Source organism: Sus scrofa, chromosome 3 (assembly GCF_054392235.1).
Source record: "Sus scrofa isolate SSC_HxYL_T2T_F1_AM1 chromosome 3, Sscrofa_HxYL_maternal_Yorkshire_Landrace_v2.0, whole genome shotgun sequence".
Lineage (NCBI taxonomy): Eukaryota > Metazoa > Chordata > Mammalia > Artiodactyla > Suidae > Sus > Sus scrofa.
The window spans coordinates 131,414,505-131,428,498 of NC_139385.1; the positions used below are offsets into that span (position 1 = coordinate 131,414,505).

General features: G+C 38.9%; 2 long non-coding RNA genes across 3 annotated transcripts in view; one reads left to right on the forward strand and one right to left on the reverse strand.

The window, feature by feature from the left end:
• The window catches only part of LOC106509894 (uncharacterized), a 434,988-nt gene that overhangs the window by 416,294 nt on the left and 4,700 nt on the right, over positions 1-13,994 (forward strand). Inside the window, exon 7 of the long non-coding RNA XR_014842537.1 lies at positions 11,333-11,522. This is a non-coding gene — a long non-coding RNA (uncharacterized LOC106509894). The remainder of the gene's footprint in view (positions 1-11,332; positions 11,523-13,994) is intronic.
• Positions 1-13,994, reverse strand: part of LOC106509892 (uncharacterized) — a 545,897-nt gene that overhangs the window by 276,605 nt on the left and 255,298 nt on the right. The window lies entirely within an intron of this gene.

Consider the following 13,994-nt stretch of genomic DNA (forward strand, 5'->3'; position numbering starts at 1 on the left):
ACCTCATTCTTGCTGGGATGACTATTATCATAAAAAAAGATATGTATCAGTGCAGACGTCAAATAACTGGAAGCTCTGTTTGTGGGAATGTTGAATGGTGTAGCAACTACAGAAAACAGTATAGCTGTTACCCCAGATTAAAACTAGAACCACCATATAATCCAGCAATCCTACTTCTGGATTTATACATAAAAGAAATGAAATCAGAATTTCCAAGATATTTTTACACCTCCATGTTCATTGCAGCATTATTTACAATAGCCAAGATATGGAAAAAACACAAATATCCAATGATAGATACATGGATAAAGAAAATGTGTTATATACATACAATGGAAAGTTTAGAGTTATACTTACTGAGTCAATTACTGTTTCTTAAGTCCCTGGCTCATATACTCTCTGTGAATCCTTGCAGGGCTTATACACAGATGGTCTTACTCTGGTAGTTAATTGTGTGGAGTTGCTTTGAATGACTTGAACTAAATGTTGTTTCTAGTCTCAGATGGTACAAATGACACTGTACTTTGTACAAATAAATAACATTAAAAAGTAAAAACAGCATGAAGGTGTTTATTAATAAATATGTATTGAGGTTTCTGGAATGTTTTCACTGTTGTATTCCAAGTGGACAATTAAAGTCATTCTTGATCTAATGACTTTGAAAGGATTGACATAACATTCCTGGATCCTATGGTAGTTCTACTTTTAACGTTTTGGGGAACTTCCATCTGTTCTCCATAGTGTTTGTACCAATTTATATTCCTACCAACATGCACAAGGGTTCCCTTTTCTCCACATCCTCACCAACACTTTTTATTTGTTGTCCTTTTGATAACAGCCATTCTGATGGTTTGAGGTGATAGCTCACTGAGCATTTAATTTGAATTCCCCTGAGGATTAGTGATATTGAACATCTTTTCATGTGCCTGTTAGCAATCCATGTTTTCCTTTGAAAAAAAGTCTTTTAAGGTCCGATGCCCACTTTTTAATTGGGTTGTTTGTTTGATGTTGAGTCATATGAGTTCTTTGCATATTTTGGATTTTATAACCTCTTATCAGATATATCATTTGTGAATATCTTATCCCATTAAGTAGGCTGCCTTTTCTTTTTGTTGATAGTTTCCTTTTCTATGTGAAAACTTTTTAATTTGCTATAATCACTCTCATTCCCCTTGCCTGAGGAGACATATCCAAAAAATATTACTACGACAAATGTCAAAGTATACTACCAATGTTTTCTTTTATGTTTTCAGGTGTACATTTAAAGTTTTAATCCATTTTGAGTTTATATTTGTATATGTTACAAATATTTTCCATGAGTTGTCAAGTTTTTACAGCACCATTTATTAAACAAACTCTCTTTTCCTCCTTGTATATTCTTGCGTCCTTTGTCATATATTAATGGAAATATAAGTGTGAGCTTACTTCTGGGCTCTCTATTCTGTTCTATTGATCTATGTGTCTGTTTTTGTGCTGGTACCACACTGTTTTTATTACTGTAGCTTTGTAGTATGGTTTGAAATCAAGGAGTATGATACCTTAAGATTACTTTTGCTATTCAAGGTCTTTTGTATTTCTATACACATTTTATAATTGTTTGTTCTAAATCTGTGAAAAATGCCATTGGTCTTTTGATAGAGATTGTAATGCGTCTGTAGATTGCCTTTGAAAGTATGGCCATTTTAACAATATTAATTCTTCTACTCCATGAGCATGGTATATATATATATAAATTTTATATATATATATAAATTCATTTGTTTGTCTTTAATTTCCTTCATCAGTGTCTATAGTTTTGTCAATACAGGTGTTTTATCTCCTTAGCTAGGTTTATTCCTAGGTATTTTATTCTTCTCGATGAATTTTAAATAAGATTTTGATTCTTATTCTAATTTCTTTAGGTAAAGGGTGGTTGTTTGAGATTTTTCTTGTTTCCTGAATTAGGCTTATATTCTATAAAATTCCCTCTTAAAACTGCCTTTTCTGTGCCCCATAGGTTTTGGATAATTGTGTTTTTGCTTTCATTTTTCTCCAGGTATTTTTCAATTTCCTCTTTTATTTCTTCAATAATAAATTAATTATTTATTGTATATTGTTTAGCCTCCCTATGTTAATGCTTTTTTTCCAGTTTTTGCAATTCTACTTCTGCATTTATCTGAAGAAAATGAAAACACTAATTTGAAAGGCTATATGCACCTCTGTGGTCACTGTAGCTTTATTTACAGCAGCCAGATATAAAATCAACTCTAATGTCTATTAATAGATAAATGGATAAAGAAGATATTGTATATAAATACAATGGAATAATACTCAGCCATTAAAAAAGAAAAAATATTGCTTTTGCAAACATGCAACAAGATGAACTTAGAGGGTTTTATGCTAAGTGAGATAAGTCAGACAGAAAATGACAAATACTATATGATTTCTCTTATCTGTGGAATCTAAAAAACAAAGCAAATGATCAAATATAACAAAACAGACACGAATCATAGATAAACACAACACACACAAAAAAATCAGTGGTTGCCAGAGTGGAGGGAGTGTGAGGAAGAGAGAAATAGGTGAGGGAATTGAACAGGTAAAAATTTTCAGTTACAAAAATAAATGAGTCACAGGTATGGAATGCATGACATGGAGAATACAGTCAATAATAATGTAATATCTTTGTATGGGGATAGATGGTAACTAGAATTACTGTGGTGATAATTTTGTAATGCATATAAATATTGAGTCACTATATTATGCACTAGGAATTAAGATAGTGTTGAAGGTCAATTATAGTTAAAACAAGCAAACAAACAAACAAACTCATAGAAAAAGAGATCACATTTGTGGTTATTAGAGGTTACTGCACATCATATTTATAGCTGAGAGGATGGATGAAGGAAGTCAAAAGGTACAAAATTTCAGTTATAAGATACTTAGGTACTAGAGATGTAATGTATAACTTGATAAACATAATGAATACTTATTCATGTTATACATGAGTTATTATAAGAGAGTAAATCCTGAGTTTTCATCACAAGGAAAAATGTATTATTTTTCTTTTTGCTTTTAATCTCTATGAAATGATGGATGTTCACTAAATTTACTGTGGTAATCATTTCAGGATATATATAAGTTAAATCACTTTGAGTATATCTTAATCTTATACAGCACTGTGTGTCAATTATATCACAATAAAATTGGAAAAAAGAAATATACCATACCATAACATCAAAAATCTAGTCTATAATAGGATGTTTTTAATCTCTTATTATATCGACTATTCTGATAACAAAAGTTCTAAAGCATCCACACATATTTGAGTAGCATATTATTTGACAGATGCTTTTGCTCATATTTCTCATTCAATAGTTAAAAGAGGTCTTTAAGGCTGGTGTTATCTCTGTTTTAGAGACAAAGAACCAAAGGTAACAAGATGGTAAATAATTTCCTAAGGACACAGTAAATCTCAGACCTAGGATTCCAGTGGACTCCTGTTTCCTGGACCAGTGCTTTGTCTACTCCATCAGAGTTGACTTCTGTGGGTTCTGCTTAAAATCCCTAGATCATCATAACAATATAATTCCTATGTGAGACAGTCCAGCTTACTCCACAGAGCGGAGGTGCAGCAAGAAACTACAAACAAAACTGATCTGTATTTTAGGCATCATGACAAGTCAATTTACCATATCTTTCCCTGGTCACTCTACATTTCACTCTCATAGATGCACAGGGTCTACTGTCAAAAGTGCTCTCCTAAAGCCATCTCATTACCCATCCCACCTCACCCTAAAAAATTCTCTTCCATTAGATAAAGTAAATCTGCTTCTCCCTGTCATACCCTTAGTGGCAGAAGAAAAGACAGATCATATAACTGGTGACAGAATAACTTAGAGGATCTACATTTACTATCTCATAACACTTCTAACCCTCCAGGATAGTACCTTCACCCTTGTTTAAGTCATTTGGGAGGTTTCTGTGTTCGTAAGTGCTGCTTTTTCACATTCCCTGACTGCCTGGATTCCATAATTTTTCTTGCCTCGGCATTCCACCCACAGTTCAATACCTTTTTGCTGAGCATAAACCAGGTCCCAAACACTGTGCCAAACACTGAGAAGTAATACGATAAACAAGAAGTTGGTTTTTCACCCAGAATGCTTAAAGCCAGATGGAAGAGGAAAGTATACAAATAGGTGATGTCTTATGAAAAGTGCTAACTGTGTTGACATAGGTATGGGATGACTGGGGGCACTTAGGTCAGCCTAGGTCCTGGAATAGAAGTAAATTAATGTCATGTCTTGCAGAACAGATGGGCATTGGCCATGTAAAGAAACGAGTGGTGTTTCTTCCAAAGTTAGAGACAACAATAACCAGATCCAGAGAAGACAGTGTCTCTCTACAGCATACCATGAGAAATAAGGGCTTAGAGACAAGGTGGAACAGGAGAGGCTCCCATTATTAGGGACTTACACTGTTGTTCATGGGAAACCACTGAACATTTTCATAAGTGAAGTGGCAAGATTTGCATCATAGATTAGTTACAATGGGGGCAGACATAAAAGGCTGATTGAGAGTTCCCTGGTGGCTCAGGCAGTTAATGACCCATCATTGTCACTGCAATGGCTCAGGTTCGAATCTTGGCCTGGGAACTTCCCCATGCCATGGGCATGGCCAAAAAAGATTGGAATATAACAGGAAGACCAATCAACAGAGAGTGTTGTTGGCATCTATAGGGAGAGGCTGGGTGCATGCAATAACAGTGTGGGAAAGAGAAGCCTTTGGATTTGGGAGCCACCCAGGACACCCTCAACATCTCTAAATTCTTACGTATCCTTCCATAGTCCTAGACCTCTGTCCCTCCATGCTGGCCATTGCTAACTCTGCCTCATCTGGACTTTGTATGAGTGTTCAATCCATTCCTTCTAGCCTTCTCCACCCACTTGACTCCAGGCTCCCCCTCTTGTTATAGCCCGGGCCACTTGGGGGTCTAAGTTGATCCTGAAATTATTCTGAATCATGTATATCCTGGAGTTTCTCTCAATTTTAATGGTCCACAATCACTTATTTTAATACAAAAAATAATAATAAAAATGCTCTTTAAACCCAAGTGTTTTCACGAGTTTGAGCAAATTTACTTGACCACAGAGTTGGATGTAAATTGATGTGAGGACCTAATGTGAATACTAAAACGTTTTATCTCACAAATATTAATGACTTTAATTTTTCAGTGTTGGCCCAGACACTCTTGGGGGTACATGTTCTGCACTACCATTCTGAAATCTGAAAATCTCTGAATCTGGCTAACGGGGCTGCTAATCAGGATTGGAGACCTGTGCCTGCATTTTCCCTCATGCCTATGATGCAGAATCAATAACTAGGGTCAGGATTTTCAGTATGTACTGATCTGGTTGAGTCTCTTTCTCTGCTATTTCCATAATTCAATTGTGTCGTGAGTACTCTTTTATATGCAATTTTAAAACTCCATCAAGGAAATCCACTGAGACAGCAGCTGTTCCATTTAAAATGCTCAGAAATATCTCTGCCAGTTAAAGAAAATATGATTTCAAAGACCTATTTAACCTTTGCACTGATTTTTCAAAGCAGCAGTTTATTCAATTAAAAAGAAACATTTAAAAACAGATAATATTTTTTGCAGTATCTTAGCAACAGGTGATTGAACCCATGCCTAGAACTAGGAGTTGAGATTTTGCCAAAAGGGCCACATACTGGTGATATCTTCCTTTTAACAAATGGAATAAATCTAATATTGTTTTGGACAAGTTGTGCTAGGTTACATCATAATATGAAATTCTGACAACAGTCACACTGCAGGGAGGACAAGCGAGAGTGAAGGTTGAGTCCCATAGCTTTTAAGAGAGAAAAGCAAATACTGCGATGTTGACCTCCATCATGCCTAAGCTTCAACTCAGGTGCCTTTTAAAGTGTGTGTACTTAGGCAAGTGAATTGCCAGGATCCCTGGTCATATAGAATTTAATTGACCCCAGCAGTGAGATCTGCTCCACTCTTCATAGCCTACCCCAAACTGGAGGTACACAGAGAGTTAGAATTAGTTGATTTTTAAGTCATTTGAGAATCTGATACAAGCCTTAGTCTAGAAAGTTGAGCCTAACTTCTCTAGAAAGTTGAGCCTAACTTAGTCTAGAAAGTTGAAATACACATGCAAAATATTCGTATGATTTCTAAAGGTTTATACAACAGGTTAAGCCCAACTTTGAATCCCATAATTGTTTGCTGTGCCCTGGTCATAAATCCCTCCTTGACATCTTGCTAACTTACACAATCTTGGTGGAAACACAGAGAAACAGAGTGAATGAGGTGACGAGTTCTATGGTCCTGAGCATACATCACAATATGACCTACACATTCTTAAGAACAAAAAGTGTAGTAAGGATGCTTGGATGTAAAGTCACATTAATGTTAATTTAGAATGAAGTGAGTTTTTTTAAAAGCTGTTCTGCCCTTGGACATTTACGTGCTGACTGGTAAATGTTGGTAGATGCATTAAGGAAAGCTTCCTTTGAAAAACTGTAATTAAAACAACCTTTAAAACAGTCTCAAGAATGTCTTTGGTCAAGGCTGGTTGTCCAGCTACATTTCCAAAGATCTTAAAGTATATAATAACAACCTAATATGTTTGCTGCAATATCGAGATGATATATGTGAAATATCTAATAGCATGGTAACATATAGGTGCCAAGCATATTGTAGTAATTATTATCATAATTATTGGATAAAAGTATAATCTTGTAGTGTGATGCAATTGCTAGCATCATCTCTAACTCGATTTAGGTGAAGCCAAAAGAGACCACACACTGAAACAGCAAACCATTTAAAATATTTCATAGGGCTATTGGAATCTCTCTCTGATCAGAGGAAATCTAGCTCTCTTCCATAGTCAGCCATCCAGGAAATATTTACTACTTTCAGAGTTCTAATTTATGCCAGGCACTGTGTGAGGGGCCAGAGATTCAAAAATAAGTACACGGTGGTCTTTGCTTTCAGTAGATATATAATCCAGAAGGAGAAAGACACGCATAAATAGATAATTGTAATATTGTGTGGAAAGCAAATGAGATGGGCACACATTATTATTAGCAGACGAAGGAGGTCAGTATAACTTGAGTTGGCAAGGGGGCTGTCTGAGGCCAGGTTTCATCAAAAACATAGATTGAGGATGGAGCTTACTCGCTAACACTTGTAAGTGCAACACAGAGAACCAGGACAGAAGTAAAACTGAAAGTCAGGCGAGGAACATATAAAAGGAAGAGGTACACTGCCCATGTGGCTACAGTTTCACGAGAATCATGGATGGTTTTTCTTTTCCTCACATCATCCTGAGAGATCATATGAACTACTGCTTCTCAGAATAATTCACAGGGTTGAGGAGGAAGGAGAGATAATTTTTTTCCCAAAGGCTTTCTTCTGTCCTCTGACTCCCACTGGTGAAAGTCGATTAACTCTTGGATTCTGTCATTTGGTTCCCTGGGCCAGAGCCCCCAGGGGCCAGTCAACCTCTCTTCGTCAGCTGGCATAGTACACAAGACTCTTCAAGCTGGAAGCTGCCACAACATGGCACCAAAACTAAGGGGCCGGTTCCAGCTCTTGCTCAGTCCTCTATGTCTAGAAAATACAAATGGTCAAGACCTTCAGGAAGGGCTAGCATAGCTGCATGGATCTGGGGCAGAAAGGAAAGAAAGGGACAGAAGCTGGCAGACATCATGACTTGAGAGGAAACAGAACATTTTTTGGTAAGAAACTTCATGCTTTAACAAAGGTTGAGGCAAACACAAGCACTGAATGCAGAGCATATGAATGTGAGAGGGAGGAAAGCTTCTACTGAAGAGCACAGACTTCCCTCTGCAACTACATGCACAATGGAAGAGAATGGAAGCAACCAGAGGACCAGGAGACATTGCCTCCTGCAGAAACATCCCCCATTTTCTTGGGGCAAAACTGGAAACAACTTTCCCCCAAGGATGCACAGAACTCTTTCTCCTCATTTCATCCACCTGTTCTCTCCTGCATTAATTCATTTGTCCAACATCTATTCAGCAATGCTGCTCATAATAGGCACCTGGTGACCAGAGTGACTAGGTCACCTTTGATGTGCTCACATGTAGCAGTGATACACACACAAACAATGCCTGGAGGTAAGCACACCAAAAGAAATGTGTGACAATGGGAACACAGAGGAAGGGACAGGTTATTCTTTTCACTGCATCAGCCAGGAGGCACATATAAACTGAGACTTGGGGACAAAGTTTCAGTTTGTTCTGCTAGGAAAAGAGAACGAAATATCCCCACCCCTGAGAGCATCATGTGTAAAGCAGAGGTGAGAGGGGCATGCTCCAGGCAGGGACTGGTTGTGGGGTCAGTTGAGAGGGCATTTGGATCTCACCCCAAGTCAGAAAGCAGACCAGTGGCAGACCTGGATAATAATTCAGAGCACTTTACTTCCACCAGGCTAATCTTTCTACAAATTGACATGTTTCTCTCCACGTCAAGCAAAAACCAGTTTCAAAGTATTCCAATGCTTTTAAGGCTAGACATAGTGGGGCTACCCCAAAGGAAGGGACAGAGACTTTGCTCTTAGAATGCCGCCTCCGTAAGCCCACACCCCAGACAGCCATACACTAGAGACCTCTTTCCCACCCCAGCTCACCTTGGGGTCAGCCCACCAGAAATGTGCTCAGAGTCACAGCACAGCCGGCAGCAGATAACACCTTCCTTTGCCTTTGATCTGCGGGCATGGTGACTGTCAGATTGTACATTTCCGCTAGTGATGAAAACACTAACAATACCCCAACCCAACCCTTAACCCTGAACCATGAGGTTGATAACGTGCTCCAGAATAAGCAAGGGTACGGTCTGGAGCCTGAGCCCCAGCATGAGGAAGAAAACCCTAAAGAGCGCCTCTCTGGTTTCTGGCATGACACAGTGTACTGGTGGTGCTGGGGGTTTGCTCCTTTGCAGGCAGATGTCACATTCAAATGAAAGTTGTGTTACGCATGGGATCTGACAAAACCCGAGAATGTTTGCTATTAAATTCAGGCTGGCTGGCCCACCCCAAGCACTGAGACAATGTGCCTCTGCGTTGGGAGGGATCTTGGAAAGATGTCTGCAGGCCTTGGCACAACACAGGCTTTCTGGGCCTTGGTGACATATAGGTGCTTTGTAATGCAGCCCATTTGTTATGCTGTTTAAATATGTATATGCTGGGTAAGGAAAGCTAATATCTGGAACAATAAGGTAATCCTATATGCTTTTCAATGAAAAACACGAGTAGAGGGCGACTTGCTGCCAGAGCTCTGCCATTCTGGCTTAATTCTGTCTTTCAGTTACGTGATATCTCTGAAGGCATTACTTTGTTAAAATTGCATGGAGAAAATGAGCCACAAACAATATCCACTCCATCTTTGAGAATCAGGAGGCCAATTAAACATAGTTTCGTTTGGAACTCAAAGGAACAACCCGGGAAGCATTCTTCTCAGCTGCCTAGCCCCCACTCGGCATTGTTTCTAGAAGATGGTATGTGTGGACCAGCCTGGTGAAAGATGAGTGAGGAGAAAAGAGCTATTCTTTCCCAAATATTTTGAAAAGTGCTTCATGGGGGGACCTGTCAATGTTGGCATGTTAGAGGCAGATAGGAGTGTAGCTTCCTCGGGGCCATGATTTTTGGCAATAAGTTCCAACCAGCTAGATCAGAAATAACACTGGTGGGGGTGGGGCTTCAGAGAGAGAGAGAAGCTATTGAACTATAGATAAGCCGGTGCCAATAGAGTTTTGAAGATAAGAGACCTTGCTCCCCATCAAGTGCTACCAGCCTGAGACTGGGGAGGCATCGGAGCTGAGCGGGGCTCCAACAGGCAGCACTTCTTTGCTCACAAGTTCTTTGTTACTGCTTGCTTTCTGCTCTTTGAAGAGGCAGCATGAGTACTGGAAAGAGACCACACATTGAAGTTGGGAAGCCCTGATGTTACCTCCTGGCCCTGGGTGTATTCTTATTGGTGTGAATTATTTACTTATCCACCCTTACCTTCAGTTCCTTTATGAAAATTTGAGTAAGGTCTTAAACTTTCAGAGTTGGTATAAGATATAAGCATAATATATAAAACTGCCAAGCACAGTGTCTGATGTAAATTGGGATATCACCAACAGACACTGTCTCAAGATGCATGATAGTCCCTAAAGAAGTAATTCTGTACAAAACATGCAAGAAGAATCCCTACTAGATTCCTAACAAACAGGACTCTGTTGACTTTGCTCCTGCACTTGATGGCCCCAGTGGCTGCAGAAGCATCTTGTTTCCTCAGTTCAGTTCCTCAGGTCTCACCTACTATGCCAACTCCTCTGAAAACCCTTCAACTGATTCTCTGGCACGGAGAGTTCTGTGAGCCTCTCCTGTGCTCCTAGCATCATGGAACATGCTGGGCTTCATTATGACTTTGTGCATCTATGTCTGTTTCCTCCACCAGCCTGGGAGCTCCCTGGGATTATGTCTTATTTACCTCTGTATCCTCCCTCTCCCTATAGTTAATATAGAGTGATACAAAATAAGCATTTCAAACACATCTGATGAATGAATGGATGAATAGGTGACTAAATGAATAGGATTAAATGAGTAAGAAATTCCTTCATCTCTGAGCTAAAAGTTCAAATAGATTTCTGAGTCATGAACAGGTTTCACCAGCCTTGTCACTAACCATGAAAACCCAGGCAGGATAGCCTTCAGTAGACCGTTTCTCAAATAAATGACAGTCTCCGAGCTTAATTTCTCTGAGTGAATGTCTACTCTGTGGATTCACAGAGTCAGGAAAACCATGATCAGACCCAGAGAGGAGCCCACTGCTGTGGGGGTGGGTGAATTGATATTGTTCAGCAGGCAGAGCTTCCTAGAACAGGTGTCTCCCTTTGTTTAAATGTTTCCAGCATCATTTAGAAAGCATGATTCAGAGCCACCCCTGCATTTATTGGCCCAATTACATCCCCAATAAAACAATTCCTCAGAAGAAACATCAAGGCCCATGTCTATGTGGAGGCAGCAAAAAGCATGTGCCCAAAAGACAACTGTGTATCTCCACAGAGGCTTCCATCTCACCGCCTTTCTGTTCTCAGAAGAGCTAAGTAACAGACTAGCTGTCTTGTTCTCTTGTTCACATTATATTAAACACTCAGTTCTGAGGGCAGTCCTGGTCAATAAGAAATGGAAGTCTGAGAAGACACACACCTACACTAGAGGTAGATGGAAAGGGGTAACTGGGTAAGAACAAAGGACATGAAACATCCAAGGCATTTCAATCACAGAAGCTATTTTTGCTCTGTTAGATGAATAAACATCAGGAAATGGAGAATCACAAGAAGTCTTCAGCACTCCGTTTGCTCTTTCATCTATCAAACCTTTACTGAGCCCTACTCTGGTTTGAGTGTCCACACATGGGATATGGAGCTGCTGGCATGAGTCCTAGAGAATCAAGATTCCCACATGCTCTGCAGGCATTGACAGAGGGCCCTGCAAGTAAGTAAATACTCCTTTCATCCTGAGTTAATTCCTAAGATTCTTAGAGAGTATAACTTTAGATTTTCAACGAAGCGGGTTTGTGGATCGTTCACCCCATTGTAGACAAATTTACTATCCAGTAGTTAGCAGTGCTCAGTAATTCTTCAAGTCCCTGAAGGAGCAGAACCTTCTGCTCCAAGATTGCTCTTCAAACAACTGAGAGGAAACCAGATAGCACTCTCTCTCTGAAGGCAGGCTGATTTCTAAAGAGAAAGTGATGCTGACTCCAATTTATTTTCCTAACTCGTCAACTAACTCTTTCCTCCTTCAAAGGAGTGAAGGGTAGAGAGGGCTAGAGTGTTTCACTGGCTAAAAGTCCCTCTATGTAGAGATAGAGGGATTCCCCTCTCTTGATGTGACTAATACTCATGCACAGCATTCTCTTGGGCTAAGCATGGCCTGCTGTCCCCAAGAAAGGGAAGAGTTAGTCCTACTCTGTTACCTGGACTTCAACATAATCACGATGAAGTACTCAGGGACATTATAATTGTCAGTGGGAAAAAAATCCATAAAAAGCAAATCCAAAATTTAAATGAGTGCTCTCCTCTCTCTGTGGGATCTTGTCCCCTTATTCCTCTATAGGAGGAAAAATGAAGTCACAGCAAAGTCGGTTAATACCTAAAATTTATTCAGAATTGTAACAGCTAGTTACGGTCTGGGTCAACAAACATTTTCCTAATTTCTCAGAACTTCTGCTAAAATGATTTGCCATGAGATTTGATGGTCAAAATAACTGAACTCTAGGAATGGTCTAACACAGACTTGAGGCTATTTCTTAGAAACCACTTAGTAAAACTAGATAATTAACAAACATTTCAGATATATGTTTAATGCTTAAGATGGAATGTATGGAATGTATTATTTCTAACAAAAGTTAATTTAAAAATTACTCAAATATTTTCCATTTTTCCAAGCATTATAGCTAGCCTGGCTTTTACTGTATTGTCATTTAAAACAAATAAAACTGGGTCATGATTTCTGACAGTTAAATAAATATATTCTGTTGAGCTTAAATTATCATCCATCTTAGCAAAAGGGTTATATATTATATTAGCAGTCAGTGACTGATTAGTTATTTATTCTCTTAAAGAGTAAATGAAGGAGATTAATATTCTGATAAGCTTGTCACTGATTTCTTAGGAGTGCCTGGCTCTCTTTCATCGCTTGAACTATAATGTGTCAGACATAAATTCCATTATAATTACAATTGGTACTAATGCCTCCCAAATTATATTTAATGGAAAGGTCATTATTGTAACTACAACTAATTTCTTTCTTAAAAGTTCTAAATGGATTTCCATGAAAAAAATATCATAATTAAATTAATGTTGAGGAAAGAACAGTAAATAAATCAGAAGGATTATAGGTTTTTAAAAAAGAGTGTATTTTGCTTATTTTTCCAGCTGGATTACATTTTTTACTCAAGTTCTGCCAGTATTGGCTTTTGGGGAATAGTGGGAGAGGGATGGGGAGGAGGTGAAGACAAGAAGAAAAAGATGGGACCTCATGTTGGCTAAGTACGTGGTATGTTTCAGACAGTAAAAGGTGATTAAAACTCAAATCTCTTCTTCTAATTCTTACAACAACCTGGAAGCAGATATGTTTCCTACTTTACAGAGAAGCAAAATGAGTCTCTTAGAGGTTAAATCCCTGCAGTTTTGCTCTACCAGGGAGAGTGAAGAAATGAAAAATAAAGCTAGGTCTTTCCGGCTCCAACCTTCTACTCCCATAGATAACAGTTGTTGCTTCTCATTCTTCTGGGTAATGACAGCTGCTGGCGAGAGCTCCACATTCCCGCCAGTGAGATGGGTAAAGACCTGACCTAGATTATGCTGGAGCAAGTGACGGGGAGACCAAGCCTGTCCTTTGGTACTCAGAGTCCGTCTCTGATTTTTCTGTTAGCTGGGTTCTTTTATATAAGAAACAAACAAAATAGTAACTGAGCCAGTATTTTGGCAGGATGACTATAGTGCTTTTTACATGAAAACAACATGTTGTGAAATGACCATGCTGAAAAATGGCCATGGGATTTAAAATTAAAAGACACAAGTTTTAAGTCTTGAGAAGCTAGACATAAATTAACAAACATAAGACCTATTTCCCGTAAATTCCAACACACACACACACACACACACACACACACACACATTGATCCCTATATGAGATCAAGTTTACTTTGATAAACTCTTTAGAAATAAGGAGTGCCTCTGGTTATATGACCTTGCACAAGCCACTTGTCCACCCTGATCTCAGTTTCCTCAATTATAAGTAGGAAGATTGGATCACATCAGTGGTTCTCAAAGTGGGGAACTTTTTAGAAATGTAGATTCTTGGGCCCTATCCTTGAACTACTACCTTAGGTCATCTACATAGGGCCCTATGAAGCTCTAAAGGCTCTGTGTCCCACTGTACTTTGAAAATTACGTTGGC